Below are 17,498 nucleotides of genomic sequence, written 5' to 3' on the forward strand. Positions count from 1 at the left end.
GTCCACTTATCTATAACTCTTCCATTCAGCTCCTGGTTGCCATCTATTTAGATTTCAGGGCCAATGATCAACTCTTCAGTTTTGTAGGTCTCTGTGAATCAGATCATGTTAATGATCACTTTGACCTGTTGCCCTCTGAGTTATCACTCACAGCTAGTGATTGATGATAAGATGCCACCTGTAAATTCTGGCATTTCCAGATTCTATTCTCTCATTCATCTTTTATGACCTAGATCCAAACAAGAAAACCCAAATGTCATTTTTTGCCTACATGTGAAGCACAGACACATAAGCTAGTGCCTCCCCTTACAATTTCTTTTCCAGTGCTATTTGTATGTCCCAGAGATAGAGCAAATTTCCAGACAAATTTACTAACACATTTCATCTTCCTATATTCAGCTATTTCTTAGTATGCCAAGACTATCACCTTTCTGGCACTCTTCTGTGAACTCTAGCTATCTCCTAACGTCTGCCACTGTTAGGGCCCAGTATCCAAACACTTTGTATTAAAAGCTTTTATTATGCACAAGTCATAAGTCTAACAAGCATTGATCAGTTAGAACTGTCCCCTTTAGGAGAAGAGTGACTCCTGCATTGGATATGGGGCTTCCTTTATTACTTTAAAACCTAATTCACAATTTTCTTATGCCCTTTACAATGATTGCTTAGATCCACCTGGAGGGTACATTGTTCACATATTCTTGAGAACTGTAAAGTTCCCTCCTGCTTCTTGATGGATTGGCACCAGCTCCCTCCTGCTTTTTGATAGATTGGCACTTTGCTCAGGACACGGTTGGGATTCAAGACTTCATTGGGAGGTAACTGCTAGGTCAGCTCACTCTGCTTTATACAGTTCTTCATTCTGGAGAGGGGAGGGTTTGAGGACATAGCTGGATCGGTTACTGAGAGGTCAGCAGTGTGTATAAAAATGCTGATATCTTAAAATGAAGAAAATTATGCTAAATATTAATTCAGAGTGGCCTTATACTACGTCAGTTCAGGGAGACCATCTATCTTGGCCTTCAGTGTGGTCTTGAGACTATCCAACTAAGGCCATTAAGTGTTAACTCTTGGGGGCTGGAACATTAGTTCAATAGGGAGGGAAATTGTCTTGGACCTGACCTATCCAGGTTTGGTTTCCAGCATCCAATATGGTTTATCACAGAGTGGTTCCTAAGTGTAGATTCAGGAGTAAGCCCAAGCACTTCTGGGTGTGACCCCAAACCAAAAACAAAAATTGACTGTTGGGCGAGAGAGAGAAAGAGATCGAGAGAGAGAGAGAGAGAGAGAGAGAGAGAGAGAGGAGAGAGAGAGAGAGGAGAGAGAGAGAAAGAGAGAGAGAGAGAGAGAGAGAGAGAGTACAGGGATTAATGTCCTTGTCTTGCCTGCAGTCAGCCCCACTTTGATTCCTGGCATCAGATAGGGTCCCCTGAACACCCTGATATATTTTGAAATTTTTGTGTTCAGAAATAACAGACACAGGAATAAGCCCTGAGTTTGGCTGGCTGTGATTTCACCTCCTTCCTCTCTGAAGGAATGAAAGGTCCACTGTAGAATCCACCTGCTTTGCACTTCTTTCACAGGGGTGGTTTGTGACCTGTTTGGGGGCCTCATATCCAATGTTTTGGGGTAACATGGTTCCATATTTTTTTCTAACTTTATAATTGTTTCAAGAAGAAGAGAGTACATTATGCCTCTTATTCCATTATTCAAAGTGAAGATCCAATTTGTTTCTTGTACTTTACTGTAAATTTCTTTTTTACTTTGGGGGGGGGGATTTCTTCTTTGTACATCTCAACTGCATTTGTTGATGTCATAGTTCATTTATCTCATCAAAGGTCACACAGGTACATCTAAACATCTCTTTGGTTTTCATTCCCACTTTTTCTTCTATTTTGATCCCCTAATCTCCTTTTCTCCACCACTGGTAATCATTCTAATGATTTAGTTACATAATTTTTGCATTTTTGAAATATGTATTGCCATTTAAAAATATTTACCTTTACGGAGCCGAAAAGATAGCATGGAGGTAGAGTGTTTGCCTTGCAAGCAGTAGGACAGTGGTTCGAATCCCAGCATTCCATATGGTCCCCCGAGCCTTCCAGGAGTGATTTCTGAGCGTAGAGCCAGCAGTAACCCTGAGTGCTGCTGGATATGACCCAAAAACCAAAATAAAAAATTTTTTAGCTTTATATAAATGATATAAAATAATAAAATATTTTTATTAATACAGTAGATTTAGACCTAACTATATTAATTATATTTAGCTAATCTAGCAGAGATACTGCTCTCTGCTAGATTTACTGTATTAACCCTTATATGCACTTCCTTTTCAAGAGAAAATCACTTAGATTTCTTTGAGCCTTTCATTATCCAAGAATGCTGTGATGAATAAACTGGTACATGTTTCCTTAGACTTGAATAAAAGGTGCCTTAGCCCCTCCATATTGACATGTAAGTAGCCATATTCCTCCTTCTCCAACACAGAAAAGCTCTTTGCTGATAACTATTATATGCTGATAATCCCATTCAAAGAAAGCACCAAAATCTAGGTTATTTGGATGATATGTCTTGGTATTTACTGATAAAACTATGAAAGAAAATAAAAACCTTGATCTCAGAATGTCACAATTCATATGAAATTGTGGCTGCCACTGACACATGTCTTCAGAAACTCATTCTCCATTTTATCTTAGATGAACCCTTGATAGGTTAGCTACAGAGTACACTTGTTTGTTTGCTATTACCACTGTAGCTGTGGCCACACTCAGGGGCTCCACCTGAGATGGAATCAGGATCTCACCACATTAGGGATGTTCTCTACCATTGGAGTCACATCCCTAGAACCTCAGAACACACTTTTTTTTTTGAGGATCAAGGACAAAATGTTAGTTGTTCTTTTCTTGCGTTTGAAATGTTGTACAATGACATCCATTCTTGGCCTGAGAATCTTTGCCATAGTCTTTACTCACAACTGTAGCCCAACCACTTCACAAGGTTGCTCTTGTATTGCTGTTCCCACAGGGAAGGAGGAAGCAAGTCTGGAGCAGGTCCACCACAATAAATAATCCAAACCAGGCTGAAAATAGATAAAAAAAAAAATGGCTCCAGGGACTTTTCCACCTTGTAGAACAAGAGGATAAGGTCAGTCAGGACTGTAGTTTTCATTGGGAAGATAAAACCAGTGCCATGGGTGATTGGGGAAACTAAGGTAAAGAACCTATCTAGAAGTTCTTTACATCCAGGGGGGTATTTGACATGTAAAAGAGGAAGCCATAATTGTTAAGGGTGAAGGTCAATTCTGTCATATTGTTTAAGGTGAAGGCTGGTTAACCCAACAGCTGTTCCTTTTGTGTTTACTAAAATGCAGAAATATGAAATAGGAGTTGAGAGGGTGGCTGAATTTTTCATAGGCGGAGTAAAAAATGGGGAAATAAAAGAAAAAATTTGGACTAAGAGCAGGTTGGACTTTCCCAGGAAGCAATTGATCATATTTCCAATTGCATGCTTCAAACAGTCTAAGTTTGCCTAAATCCAGAGAGTTTTTCTTCTAGGAATGGAAAAAAGTTATTCTCATAGTGGTTGCTATAATTAGGCTCTGTTATTGAAGTGCTTGGGTTCTTCACAAGTCCTATGTCATTGTCAGGACATCATGAAGTATGCCCTGGTTTGCCAGTCATTGCAAGAGCATCATGCAGCATGCACCCGATTCCTTGTTTCCAGTGATAGGACCCAAAGTTCGAGGGTATGTAGCCAATCTCAGTGTAACTGAAGTACAGTCAATATGTCAAATGTTCAGGGTTAAAAGCCCATCTGCAACATACAAACTTTGGAATTACTATTCCTAATAGACAGGAACTCTTCTCTTACATAAGATTTTCCCATTTTACTCAGTCTATGCGAAAAGAAAATGGGATAATGCCACAAATTACTATTGGAACATGGGGACTATGGCTAGGTTGTAGTATCTATCCCTCAGTTTATGTCATGCTCTATAATTCCTGATACATAGGTATAGTGACAAAACTGTTCCCCAGGAAATACATATAAAGAAATACATCTATCCCCTAAAATTTCCTACTGAGTAAATCCAAAGGCACAATATTGAACCCCATTAAAAAATACACATAAAAATATATATCCTCTTTTCTCTTTTGAATAAATTCAAGATGATTAGAATCCAGATTACTGCTTCAGCCAATGAGGTAATCTGTCAGTTGATGGAAGTCAGGGAGGCAGTGCAAATTTCTTGTAGCTGTTGGGTGAAGTCACAGACCTAGGTAGGTCCTTGAGCCAAGGCCCACTCAAAAAGCCAATTCTGGTCATGGTCAGCAGTCCAAGGTGATGAGAGGTGAAAAGGATGGGAGTGGGGTTGTGCTTCAGGGCACAAGGGGTGTAGAGCTGTAAGGATAAAGGGGTTTGATAGAAAAAGCAACACATCCAGGGTAAGTGAGAAAAGGGAAACAATAGAAAAGGTTTTGCTGAGTGTCAGGCAGGGGAGGAGGAAGGTAGAACAACTGTGTACAACCCAGACAGACATTATGTATAACACAGATGGACTTTAGGAACTAGCATAAAGGTGGCTAACACATACACATGCACACGCATACATAGTAAAGTGATCAATATGTTGTAGCTGTAAAAGGATGGTAAATGGGAATGGGCCAAATATCTTCATAAAAATCAAGCTGGCTAGTAAGGTGGTAAGGAAATGTTAGACTTGGCTTTAAAAGTATCATACGTGGGGCTGGAGAGGTGGCGTTAGAGGTAAGGTGTCTGCCTTGCAAGCGCTAGCCAAGGAAGGACTGCGGTTCGATCCCCAGGCATCCCATATGGTTCCCCCAAACCAGGGGCAATTTCTGAGCGCTTAGCCAGGAGTAACCCCTGAGCATCAAACGGGTGTGCCCCCCCCAAAAAAAGTGTCATGCGTTAAGAGTATGCATAAATCTATATACTATACATCTATATACATTCTATATACTGTCTTAAGCTTTTTTCATAAGTTGCTAAACATCCTATAACAGGGGTGGTGAACAAGTTCGACACAAAGAGCCAAAATTTTAAACAGTGAGAGTCAGAGAGCCACACCACGCAGTGACCTGCCAAAACAGACAAACACTCACACAAAAGCATATAATTTTAACAATAATATATAAAACACATATTGCATTTTGCCATTTTGAGTGAGGGTAAAAATCCTGCAGTGATGGTAAGGGTGTGCGGCGTCCTCCACAGCAAGAACCAATGGCAAGATGTGACCCAACATGTGACACACGGGTCCCCCCCCCCTCTCCCCGCTGGCCAGTGCAGTTGTTTCCGAGGGATGGGAGACGGGAGGATGCAGCCTGGAGGTGGGACTCTGCACTCAGAGATCTCTCCTCAGAGGTCTCTCCTCAGAAGCAGCAGAACAAAATCCAAACTTGGCAAAGAGCCACAGTAGACAAAATAATGATAAGAGGCAAAGAGCCACATTCATTTTGGCTGGGAGCCGCATGTGGCTGGAGAGTCACATGTTCTCCACCCCTGTCCAATAATGAGCACTATAATAAGATTTAAGAGTACTTAGTACTGTAGTGTGAGTCCAGACTACTCAGTCCCTTTCCCGTAGACTTTTTTTTTTTTTTTTGGTTTTTGGGTCACACCCAGCAGCGCTCAAGGGTTCCTCCTGACTCTATGCTCAGAAATCGGTCCTGGGAGGCTCTGGGGGGAACCATATGGAATGCCTGGATTCGAACCACCATCCTTCTATGTCTAAGGCAAATGCCCTACAGATGTGCTATCTCTCCAGCCCCTCCCATAGACTTCTATAAACAAAAATATTAGAACATTTTAGAGGATGTATTTAAATTGAAAATACATTGCTAAAACATTCTTATAGTGAGCACTGTAATGCTATGAGAGTTTAAAATATAGATCACTCTAACTCTCATCCAACTTCTTTCTCCATAGACTTCTGTAAACAAAAACATTAGTAGTTTGAAAATAAATTACTAAACATTCTTACGATGAGCACTGTAATGGGAGTCTACAGAGCAGAGCACTGTAATGTGCATCAGGGCCTCCAATTTGTTTCTCCATAGACTTCTGTGAACAAAAATATTAGAATATTATTGCATACACAGTAGTTTGAAAATAAGTTACAAAAACATTCTTATAATGAGCCCTATATTGGGAGTACTGCACAGGCATCCAAATTTTTTCTCCAGAAATTTCTGTGGACAAAAATCATTAAAACATGTTGCAGACATCTTTTAAAAAGGCATTAGCTGATCACCTGCTTTAATTTATGTAGCTGTATCCATTGCTATAGGTCCCATTGAAGTATAAAAGAGGATATAAACTGCTGAAGATTTCACAGAAGAGATGGGGATATCCAAATCCAGTGATCCTCTACCTAAACCAGCATTGTCTCATTGCATTTTTATAGTAGGCAATAGAATCACCTTTGTCTATTTCACCATAATGATTCAAAACAGATACTTGTCATTTCAATTCACAGCTTATTGCCTTGATCTTGGTTGTTTGGTCATACCAAGTTACAGAATAGCAATAATACAGCCAAAATTCAGTGTGCTATTCCCCAAAAGATAAAAGGTGAATATATGTGTTTAGGTATATATGGCACAATTTGTAACATGTATCTGAAAATATACACTGAAAATAAAAAACAGGACAGTCATCTTTTTTTCAGGTACAATGACTTATTTAGAGAGAAAGCTTAATTTATTGACAAATTACTAGAAATAACAAAAGGCCTTATCACAACGATGGCTAATGAATACTATGTAGACTTTAGTTAGGATTAGTTTTTGGTTTAGTGTCTATGGGATTTGATAAACATAAAATTAAATATCATTTAATCATGTAGAATAGTTACACTACTTTGAAAAACTTCTATTTTGTACCCATTTATTCCTCTCACCTTCTCCAACCCTTGACATCCTCTGATCCTTTTACTGTCCATATTGCCTTTTCCAGATTCAATTCCTTTGTAATGATACAATATAGACATTTTATACTGGATTTTTATTGATTAAAAACAATTAAGTTTCTTTTATATCTTTTCATGATTTATAGTTCATATCCTTTAATACTTAATAGTTTTCCTGTTGTCTGGATTGAACTATAGTTGATCTCTTTATATATTGAAAAGCACTCTGGTTGTTTACAACTTCTGATAATGAAAACTAAAGCTTCTCTAATCTTCTGAGTGCATTGTGTAAGAGTTTCCAACTTTTTTGGTAATTTCTAAGGAGTGAAATTATTAGACCCAATGGAAAGTTTGGTAAACCGCCTTTCTTCCAAAGGGGTAGCACCATTTTGCTTTTACACCAGCAGTGACCAAGAATTCCTGTTTCTCTATCTCTAAGACACCATTGGATGCCACCAGAGCTCTTTGGCCAACCTGATAGGCACAGAGTGGTACCTATTGATGGTTCAGTTTCCATTTATCCAGTGATTGCACACAACATGGCACATTTGCTTGTGCATTTTTATATATGACTTTGGTGAGAGTCTTCTGCTCATATTTTCCACTAGGTTGACCATTTTCATGTTGGTAAGTTTTATGAGTTTCTTTAATTTAATTGTTTAATAACAATCTTATATTAAATCTTTTGAAGTGTTTTGTTCACAGCCTGTGGTTTGTCTTTCCAACCTTTTGTTATATTCTGTTTAAAGAATTTTATAGTGAGCAGAAATCATTGGCCTTTGCATGCCAAAGATGTAAAAAGAAAAAAATGGAGAGGATTGAGTTGATAATTGTCCTGGTTTACTAAGGAGGTCAGTGAGGTACCTTTTATTCTTTTACCCATTAAATTTGGGTAAGACATAAAGATATCATATTCACTTTATCTTTGGGTCTGATCCCACTCTCTCACCTTTTCGTGGCCAAGTTATTAATTACCTGTAGACTCCCCCATACCCAAGTAATTTCCAAACTCATGACAACATATGGCCACTGCCAGGAGGTAAAGTGTATAGAAGGAGAGAAATCAGCTCAGAAGTGAGCTGCCCTATTTTCCATCAAAGTCCAGTAAATTAATCACTGAAGAAAGATTCTAACAGGAGGGTTGCATAGGAGAGAGAGAGAGAGAGAGAGAGAGAGAGAGAGAGAGAGAGAGAGAGAGAGAGAGAGAGAGAGAGAGAGAGAGAGAGAGAGGAGTTCAGAAGTCAAGTTTTGATAAAGGATAGGCATCCTAGACAACAGAGAAAGGACCATGGGTCTTGGCTTAGTTAGGAGGTCTGGCTGAACTCATGCAAGCAGCCATGGAAAATTCAGTCATTGGCAGTCTGGACTTGTCAGAGGGGCCCGAGACTGAGGCCACCTTCTGAGTTCATCTGGTTAGCAGAAGGCAATCCAGATGTCTGAAAGCCAGAAATCTCTGCATCAGGTATTAGTCCACCTCCTACCCAACTAGTTCTCTGTCCATCTTCCTATGGGATCTTTGCCCTGCAGTCATATACCAATTCCTGCTTTGCCTTTTCACCCTCTCCCCACAGGACCCCTCTTTGTCTTGTTCTCCTTTATCTAGAGAGAATGTCAGTAGCTTCCAGCTGGAGTGATATTATAGCAGGGAGAGCGCTTGTCTTGCATTGGCTGTCCCAGGTGTGATCTCTGGCGTCTCATATAAACACCCAAACACCACCAGGAGTAATTCCTGTGTGTAGAGCTAGTAATAACCCCTGAGGATCACCAGATGTGGCTCCTCCACCAAAAGGTAAGCAGACTAGATCAATGTAGGCAAGTCTTTTGTTGTTTGCTATTTCCAGAAAGCTATTTCAAATGTCCACAAGCTGGAAAAGGAATTATGAATTTTGGTCTTTCTCAAGAGAGAATCTCATATCAGCTATTGACAGAAAACCCAGTGGCTGATAGAGCAGATATGAGGTTGGTCCTCTAAACATGACTTCTGGGCCTCTTTGTCACATAGGGTTTGGAGAAAGGCCATTTAGTATACTGTTACAATCCTAGGCTCTGGGGCAAGCCCCCAATAACCAAATTTGGGGGATGATTTGGCAACCTTGATTCCCTCATTTATGTTTCTCATAATAATACTGACCATGTTTATTTCATTAGAGAATTATAAATATTAATAAAGTTAAACAATGTAAGAAGCTTTAGACTCTGATAGAGAATACATGCAGTATATCACAGATATGTCTGGTCTTTGTATTAATGAAGTGTTAGAGATCTGGTTTTCCAACAGACAACCTGTTTGGGTTTTGCACCCTATTTGTTCATATATCTTCTTTCTTTATTTATTTTATTGTTTATTGAGTCATCATGAGATAGAGTTAAAATTGTTGATGGTTGAGTTTCTCTATGGGAAATACGTTTTTAAATATATATATATATTTTATTTAAACACCTTGATTACATACATGATTGTGTTTGGGTTTCAGTCATGTAAAGAACACCACCATCACCAGTGCAACATTCCCATTACCAATGTCCCAAATCTCCCTCCTCCCCACCCGACCCCCACCTGTACTCTAGACAGGCTTTCTATTTCCCTCATACATTCTCATTGATAGGATAGTTCACAATGTAGTTATTTCTCTAACTAAACTCATCACTCTTTGTGGTGAGCTTCATGAGGTGAGCTGTAACTTCCAGCCCTTCTTTCTTTGTGTCTGAAAATTATTATTACAAGAATGTCTTTTATTTTTCTTAAAACCCATTCTGTGTTTTTCTTTTTTGTTTCTCTTTATTTGGATATCTTGATTACATAAATGATTGTGATAAGGTTTCAGTCCTATAAAGATCACCCCTCTTCACCAGTGCAACATTCCCGCCACCAAAGTCCCAAATCTCCCTCCATCCCACCCCACCCCCACCTGTACTCCAGACAGGCTTTCCAGTTCCCTCATTCAGTCACTTGATTATGGTAGTTCTCAGTGTAGTTATTTCTATAACTGTGCTCACCACTCTTGTGGTGAGCTTCATGGAGTGAGCTGGTGTTCCAGCTCTCCTCTAATTGTCTCTGAGGATTGTTACAGAAATGACTTTTATTTTTCTTAAGACCCATAGATGAGTGAGACTATTCTGCGTCTCTCTCTCTCCCTCTGACTTATTTCACTGAGCATGATAGATTCCATGTACATCCATGTATAGGAAAATTTCATGACTTCATCTCTCCTGACGGCTGCATAATATTCCATTGTGTATATGTACCACAATTTCTTTAGCCATTCGTCTGTTGAAGGGCATCTTGGTTGTTTCCAGAGCCTGGCTATTGTGAATAGTGCTGCAATAAATATAGGTGTGAGGAAGGGGTTTTTGTACCATTCTGTGTTTTTCTTTCTCTCTCTCTGACTTATTTCACTCAGCATAATAGATTCCGTGTACATCCATGCATAGGAAAATTTCATGACTTCATCTCTCCTGATAGCTGCATAATATTCTGTTGTGTCTATGTACCAGTTTCTTTAGCCATTCATCTGTTGAAGGGTATCTTGGTTGTTTCCAAAGTCTTGCTATGGTAAATAGTGCTGCAATAAATATAGGTGTAAGGAAGGAATTTTTGTACTATATTTTTTTGTTCCTAGGGTACATTCCTAGGAGTGGTATCACTGGATCGTATGGGAGCTCAATTCATATATCTTCATATTAGGGGAAAAGAGAGGGGCAAAAATGAAGAAAGAATCCCCAGAGAAGAAGAAATAAAACTCATATCAAAGAGGTGGTTGGGAGCTCCACCCAGGATGAATCCTGCAGAAAGAAAGCCATGGGGGCAATCAGTAGGTCTCCCAGGAGTTTGTCTCTGCTCCACCATCTGAATAAAACAATTTTCTGCTGCAAACCACAGCTCAGGTGTATCATCTGCAACTGTCTGCCTGCAGGAGTTGTTAGGGGCTCAATAGCAAATTGTCTCATTACTCCTCATTTTTCTCGAGGCCTTAGCTATTGACAGTTCCACATCCAGAGTCACTTGGGTATCATAAAAGCATCAGATTGAGAGGAAAGATAAGAGCTTGTGAGTGTTTATGAGGCAGTGGACAGTAATTATCACAATGGTAATGAAGAAGGAAGTGAGGGCAGCCTGCTGGGAGGGCTCTGTGATGCCTGGGTGACTGAGGGCAGCACCTGGGTGGACTTGAGTGTTGCATTTGTACCAAGATGGATGGAGCCTCAAACCCAAAAGCTCTTCCAGACTCATTATTTTTTTTTTTTTTAGAAATATGCCTTGTGGAACCAGGTTTATAAGTTTTACTTTGAGTGAACAGCTATTTCTTATGTTAAGTTATTTCAGCTGTAGAATAGAGAATTGTTGAAATACATGGCTGGAGAATTCGAATTGCATTTATTCTGGACATTGGAACAGACAAATCATTTCATTCTCCTGCAGAAATGAAAAGTTTAGGGGCCAGAGAGATAGCACATTGTATGACTGGAACTCAATCATGAACAAATATGCAATTGTGAAAAAAAAAACCCAACTGTATTATGAACAACCTTGTAACCTTGGTATTTAAATACAGTAATTAGTTAAAAAGAATAGGTCTCTCAACTGGTGAGATAGTACAGAAGTTACAGCCTTGCAAAGAGTCAACCCTGGTTTTATCCCTGGCACTACCTGTGGTCTCTTTAACACTGCTAGGAGTAATTATTGAGCACCATCACGTGTGGCCCAAATACCAAAATATGGGTCTCTATGGCATTTTACTTGGCATTTAGCAAACTCTCAATTAATGTGAGTTATATTTTGCTAATGCCTTATATTTAGGCTGCAATGAATAAGGAAAAGTTATTTTAAAACCAGAGAGAGATGGGGCCGGAGAGATAGCATAGAGGTAAGGTGTTTGCCTTGCATGCAGAAGGACAGTGGTTCGAATCCTGGCATCCCATATGGTCCCCTGAGACTGCCAGGATCAATCTCTGAGCGTAGAGCCAGGAGAAACCTCTGAGCACTGCTGGGTGTGACCTGCCCCCAAATAAAAGAACCAGAGAGAGAGCAGAAGGTTTATGGGTACTCATCTTGCATGCTGCTGGCTCTGGTTCAATTTCTGACATTATATATAATCCTCCAGGCTCCCCAGGAGTGCTCCATGAGCACCAAGCTGGAGATATTTGGATAAAGGGCAAGTACAGGAACTGGCTGATGGCTCGATCATGTTCTTAAAGACTCAGTCACTCTTTATTAAACCATTTGCTCTTCCATTTGACTCACGAAAGCTTCATCTGTCCAATACCCATTTCAGAGAAAGAGAATCCAATGCACTTTCCTAATTTCTGTCTCTGCTTCTGACTAATATTCTTCAGCTGCCCCACATTCACCTGAGATCAGGTGACATGTGATGAGGACCCACATCTCAGAGAGTTTGAGGAGTCAGCTGAAGTGTGCTGAGTATGTTTGGTAAGGCTCTGACACTCACTAAAGTCAGTGAAAATGTAAAATCCCAAGAAAATGTTTCCCACCTCAAGGAGTTTAAAACACTCTTACCTTTGCCATGTGGGAATTAGCTCTCTCACATTTCTCTAAACTTGCTAACTGCAATCACTATATAATTGAAATGTATGACTGGACTCTGGAAAAGAAATATCTGCTTTTTAAACATTTTTGGAAAAAACTTCAATCAAAATACATAAAAATAGTAAAATGTATGCGATGTGCCTTAATTTGTTTAAAGTCAAGATGTCAGATAAGGCAACTGTGGAATGTTTTCTGTGGGTCTAAATATGAGGCTCATGCTTGGACCTAGAAAGTCTCACTGAGATACTGGATATTTGATGATAATAAATGATCTGAACCTAGCTCTAAGATTCTAACAAGAATATTTGATTTTGGGCCGGCGAGGTGGCGCTAGATGTAAGGTGTCTGCCTTGCAAGCGCTAGCCAAGGAAAGGACCACGGTTCGATCCCCCGGCATCCCATATGGTTTCCCCAAGCCAGGGGCAATTTCTGAGCACGTAGCCAGGAGTAACCCCTGAACATCAAATGGGTGTGGCCCGAAAAACAAAACAAAAAAAAGAATATTTGATTTGATTATTGACACATATGTTCGGAAGAATTTCTTGTCTCAGAGGCCAGAATTGAAACGTTTAGGTGTTAGACAAAGTCTAGATTGCTGATTTTATCAGACCCAGACCATCCAAGGCTAGCTTACCTTACAATTTTAGGTTTTGCCTACCTATCAGTAGAGGGTTACTTTTGAGGTTTTCCAAATAAAAACCTAGGTTTTCTAACCCCTTTTTGAGTTTATTTCCAAAAACATATTTATGTTCAGGTTAAAATATGTTCTTAAAAGTCATACAAGCTTTTGTGTGTAACTGTATAAGAGAAATAACTTTTCAAAAGAAGCCAAACCAGGCTAGCTTGATAATATAGCACATAGAGTGCTTGCCCTTGTATGGGGCCACCCTAACATCCCATATGTTCCCCTATAAACCATGAGGCATAATTTCTGAGTGCAAATCAGGGCTAACCACTGAATATTGCTGGATATGACACCCGCTCCTCAAAATAAAAGCCAAGCAAAAATCACTGAGGGAACTAATAATCTTTAGACTTTAAAAGCAAATGTCCTTTATGGGCTGAAACTTAGGGACATTCTTGGAATTAGGGCAGGAAGATTCCCCTCTCTGCCAGAAAGCACAGCTGCCCACAGCCACACCCAACAACCCTTTACATAAAAAGGCCCAACTCTACAATTGAAATTTATCAAAATGACAACCCATTAACTGGATCCAGATCTTTATCTCCTGACTGCCTATATGGCTTTAAGACATCCTATCGTCAGCCAAGTAGAATCACAAGTCTATTGGGAAAGTTTCATGGTTTACCAACCTCAATAAGGCTAAACAATAACACAGAAGATTCATCTAGTACTAAACATAATATGGTCTAGCATAGTCAGACTATGACTTTAGTAACACACCTGAGTTATCACAAATTGATTCTGTTCTAGGTTTTGATAATTTCATATACCTTTGTGTGGTAACAAACAATAGAAAGTAAACGTATTTGTACTTGCAAGGGGGCTATGGTGGGGGTGGGAAACTGGGGATATTGATGGAGGGAAAGTCACAATTATGGTGGAATTAGTGTTAAAACATTTAAAGACTATATTATGAACAATTTGCTAAATTCTGGTGTTATAAAAATGTTTAAAGGCAAATTTCTGTCATATTAATATCCCTTATTAAGGACAGGAACTGTGGGCGCAGTAGATACTGGCTTGGTGTTATGATTTCTCTTTTATTCATGTGAATGTTTGATTGCTATGTGATTCCTTGCTGATAATAGGCCAATGCTTGGCATGTTATGAGGGAAAGCAGAGAAGACAGGAAGAATTATAATAGTGTTGTGCTCCTGTGTGTTTGTTCACTCCAAATGGAAATAGCCTAGAAAGCAGAGGAACAGGAATTTGTGAGACCTCTGATGTTAGTTTTCTGACCTAGGAAACTAAGAGGCTATCTTATATTTTTCACACTATTCTGAAGCACAGTAGGTTGATTTAGAGATTAACATCTATGAAGTCTCTAGGTAAGGAAATTATGGAATAGAATGAAAGAGTAAGAGCAGGCTCTAAAATGTTTTGAATAGTGTTATTTAAATCTATGGAAGATAAAAGTTCCTTGTTAATATGTAATTGCCACTATTAATAGATGAAATTAATAATACTTTTATAACATACTAATGCCAGACTTTCTGATTATAGTGAAGAATTATAGCCCAGGGTTAAGCATCTATTGTTTTCTTCTTTGCTTAAGAAATGGAAATTTAGCATGTGGCTAAGTACAACAAACCCCTTATGTCTATTGTTCTTGAGGGAAGTCGGGGCTTCCTCTGGGTGTGCCTGTAAAAATCATCCCACACATCGTATCTCCAGCACCAGGTGAACTAGTTTGAATCAGGGTCATGCATGAAATAATCAAAACCAAACTGAGAGTGAAACAGTGTAGTTTGGCAGTCTTATACCTCATATCTACACCAAGCTGCCTGCTGTTTTTATTGAGTACAGAAACCACCCCTGGATGGGGCAGTAAGTACAGATAGATCAGGCTAGCCTGAGCTGGTCCCAACCAGGTTTACAAGTAAGACAATCTCTGTTTTGGGTAAATCCAAGTTGTAAACAAACATACAAAGGAACCAGGGATGATCTTTGTTTTAGGTAAAATAAGTGTAACCTAACAAGGGGTAGCATGAGGAGAAATACTGCTCAGCTGTGGCCTGGTCCATGGCCCTTTCTCCTTATTTCCTAGGGCTATTCTCCCTGCAATAGAATGAAGTCCATCCTTCTCTTTCAGAATGTTGAAAGGTTCCTTAACAAAGAAATGCATTAGTAAATGCTATTTCTCAAGCTTAGGACCCTGGGGATAGTACTGGGTTAAGGTGCTTGTCTTGCACAGAACTGATGTGAATTTAACCCCAACCTTTAAGCTCTGAACACCATCAAGTGTAATCCCCAAATCAAGGGAATAAAAAAAGTTTTAAATAGTAAAATAATGCACTATCTTTGGGAGGGTAAAAGGTCCCAAAGAAGAAAGACCACAGTGAGAAACATGTAAAGGTGGATAATTCAGACTTGCATATCTACTCAGAGGGGCTGGTAACTGAAGGACACAGCGACAGCTCAACTATAGAAATCATTTAGCTCAGGTCCACGGGGAAAACTGGGGGTAGATTAATGATTGATAAATTAAGTGGGTAATTATTTCTTAAAATATTTTTGCCTTAATTGCATTTCCTTTTAACTATGGAAAGTAGAGAGGTCTTATGCTGAGTTAGACAAAGAGTTTGTGTACTTTGGCAAACTAAGAAAGAGGTATAGCTTGGAGTAAGCAACTCCAGAGATTGGAGACTGTCAAGAGAGTCCTTCAGGAAAGGGAGAGTCTCCCCTAGACAAGAGGGGTCAAGAACCCGGAGTCAGAGAAAAGAGGAGGTTAAGTGTCTGCCCTTTCCTGCCGTATCCTGTTTGGGTTCCTGGAAAAATGTATATGAGCTGAATAAGAACAGAAAACATGAAGGGGTTGGTGCCTTAACAGGCTCAGACCGTTTCAGTTTCATTGAGATGTGATAAAATGTAATAAACTATACATTTTGATTTGAGTGGATTTAATGTATGTTTATATTATACACAGTGCATGTGAGTATGCCCATCTCTGATACTTTCACTAAAGATAATCCATCACCCCCAAACTTTCTCAAGATCCCATTTTAATTGTCTTCATGAATGAATCTTACAGATTTTTTCCTTTTCCTCAAGTATCCTCACTAATTTATTTTGTGTGATTATAGGTAAGTAAACCTAAGGATTTCCCTGAAATTCTTAGAAATAGAATAACAACAACCCCTCTCTGGATTTTTGCATTCAGTATAATTATTCTCAGATTCATCCTTGTGGATATAGGTATCCAACGTATATTTCTCTCTATTGCTAATCTTCTGTGTGGTTTTACCACACTTTATCTATTTACCTGTCATGCCTATGGGTTGTTTGTTGATTTTGTTATTACAAATACAACTGGCACACAAATATAAGTTTTTATATGAATACATGCCTTTATAGTTTTTGGATATCTAACTAAGAGTAAAATGTCAGGGTTGTACAATAGGATTATGTTTATGAATTTTTTTAGGAACTGTCCAATTGGTCTCTGAAGTAATTTACTTTAGAATATTACCATAAGCAGATTCCTTTCTTAATATTGTCTTAGCTGCATCTTACAAATGTGATACATTTATTACAATAGTAATTATTATACTTTATTATAATACTGTTATTACAAATGTGTTACATACCTTCAGCGAAGTCAGATAATGTACTTTGTATGGTATGAATATTTTCTAGGTGGTAAGAGTCCATTAGGGTTACAAACCATTAATGCTCAAAAGTCCCTGTGGTAACAGAGATTGAATTTAGGACTTTGTACAAGCAAGGCATGCACTTTTTTTTTTTAGATCTATCTCCCTTGCATTGAAATATGAATGCTTTTAAATACTTTAAAATTGTATTATTGCCCAGAACATGGTCTTGGATATATGTTCTTGTTTGTACTTGAAAAGAATGTGTTGTAATGTTCTGTTGGTGGTAAGACCTATAAATGTCAGACTAAATCAAATTGGTTGATAATGTTCTTATGTTTATTGTAGTCTTACCAGTGTGTGTGTGTGTGTGTGTGTGTGTGTGTGTGTGTGTGTGTGTGTGTGTGTGTTATTTCTTTGGTCCTCTTCACTTATTTTTGGTCTGGTTGTTCTATCAGTTAGTTACTGAGAGTAGCATTGATAGTTCAAATTTTAATCGTAGATTTAGCAGTTTCTCCTTCAGTTCTCTTTTTTTTTTAATTTTTATTTTGATCATACTGGCTTACATTTCTTTCACAGTAGTATTTTAGGTACATATTAACACTGAATCAGGGGAATACCCATCACCAAATTTGTCCTCCCTCATCCTCGTTTCCTTCCTGCAACCCATATCCCCCACCATCACCCCCCGGGCTACTAGAATAGGTGGTCTCCTTTTTGTCTAGCTTACTGTTAGTGATCATATAT

This window comes from Suncus etruscus, chromosome 8 (genome assembly GCF_024139225.1).
Source record: "Suncus etruscus isolate mSunEtr1 chromosome 8, mSunEtr1.pri.cur, whole genome shotgun sequence".
NCBI lineage: Eukaryota > Metazoa > Chordata > Mammalia > Eulipotyphla > Soricidae > Suncus > Suncus etruscus.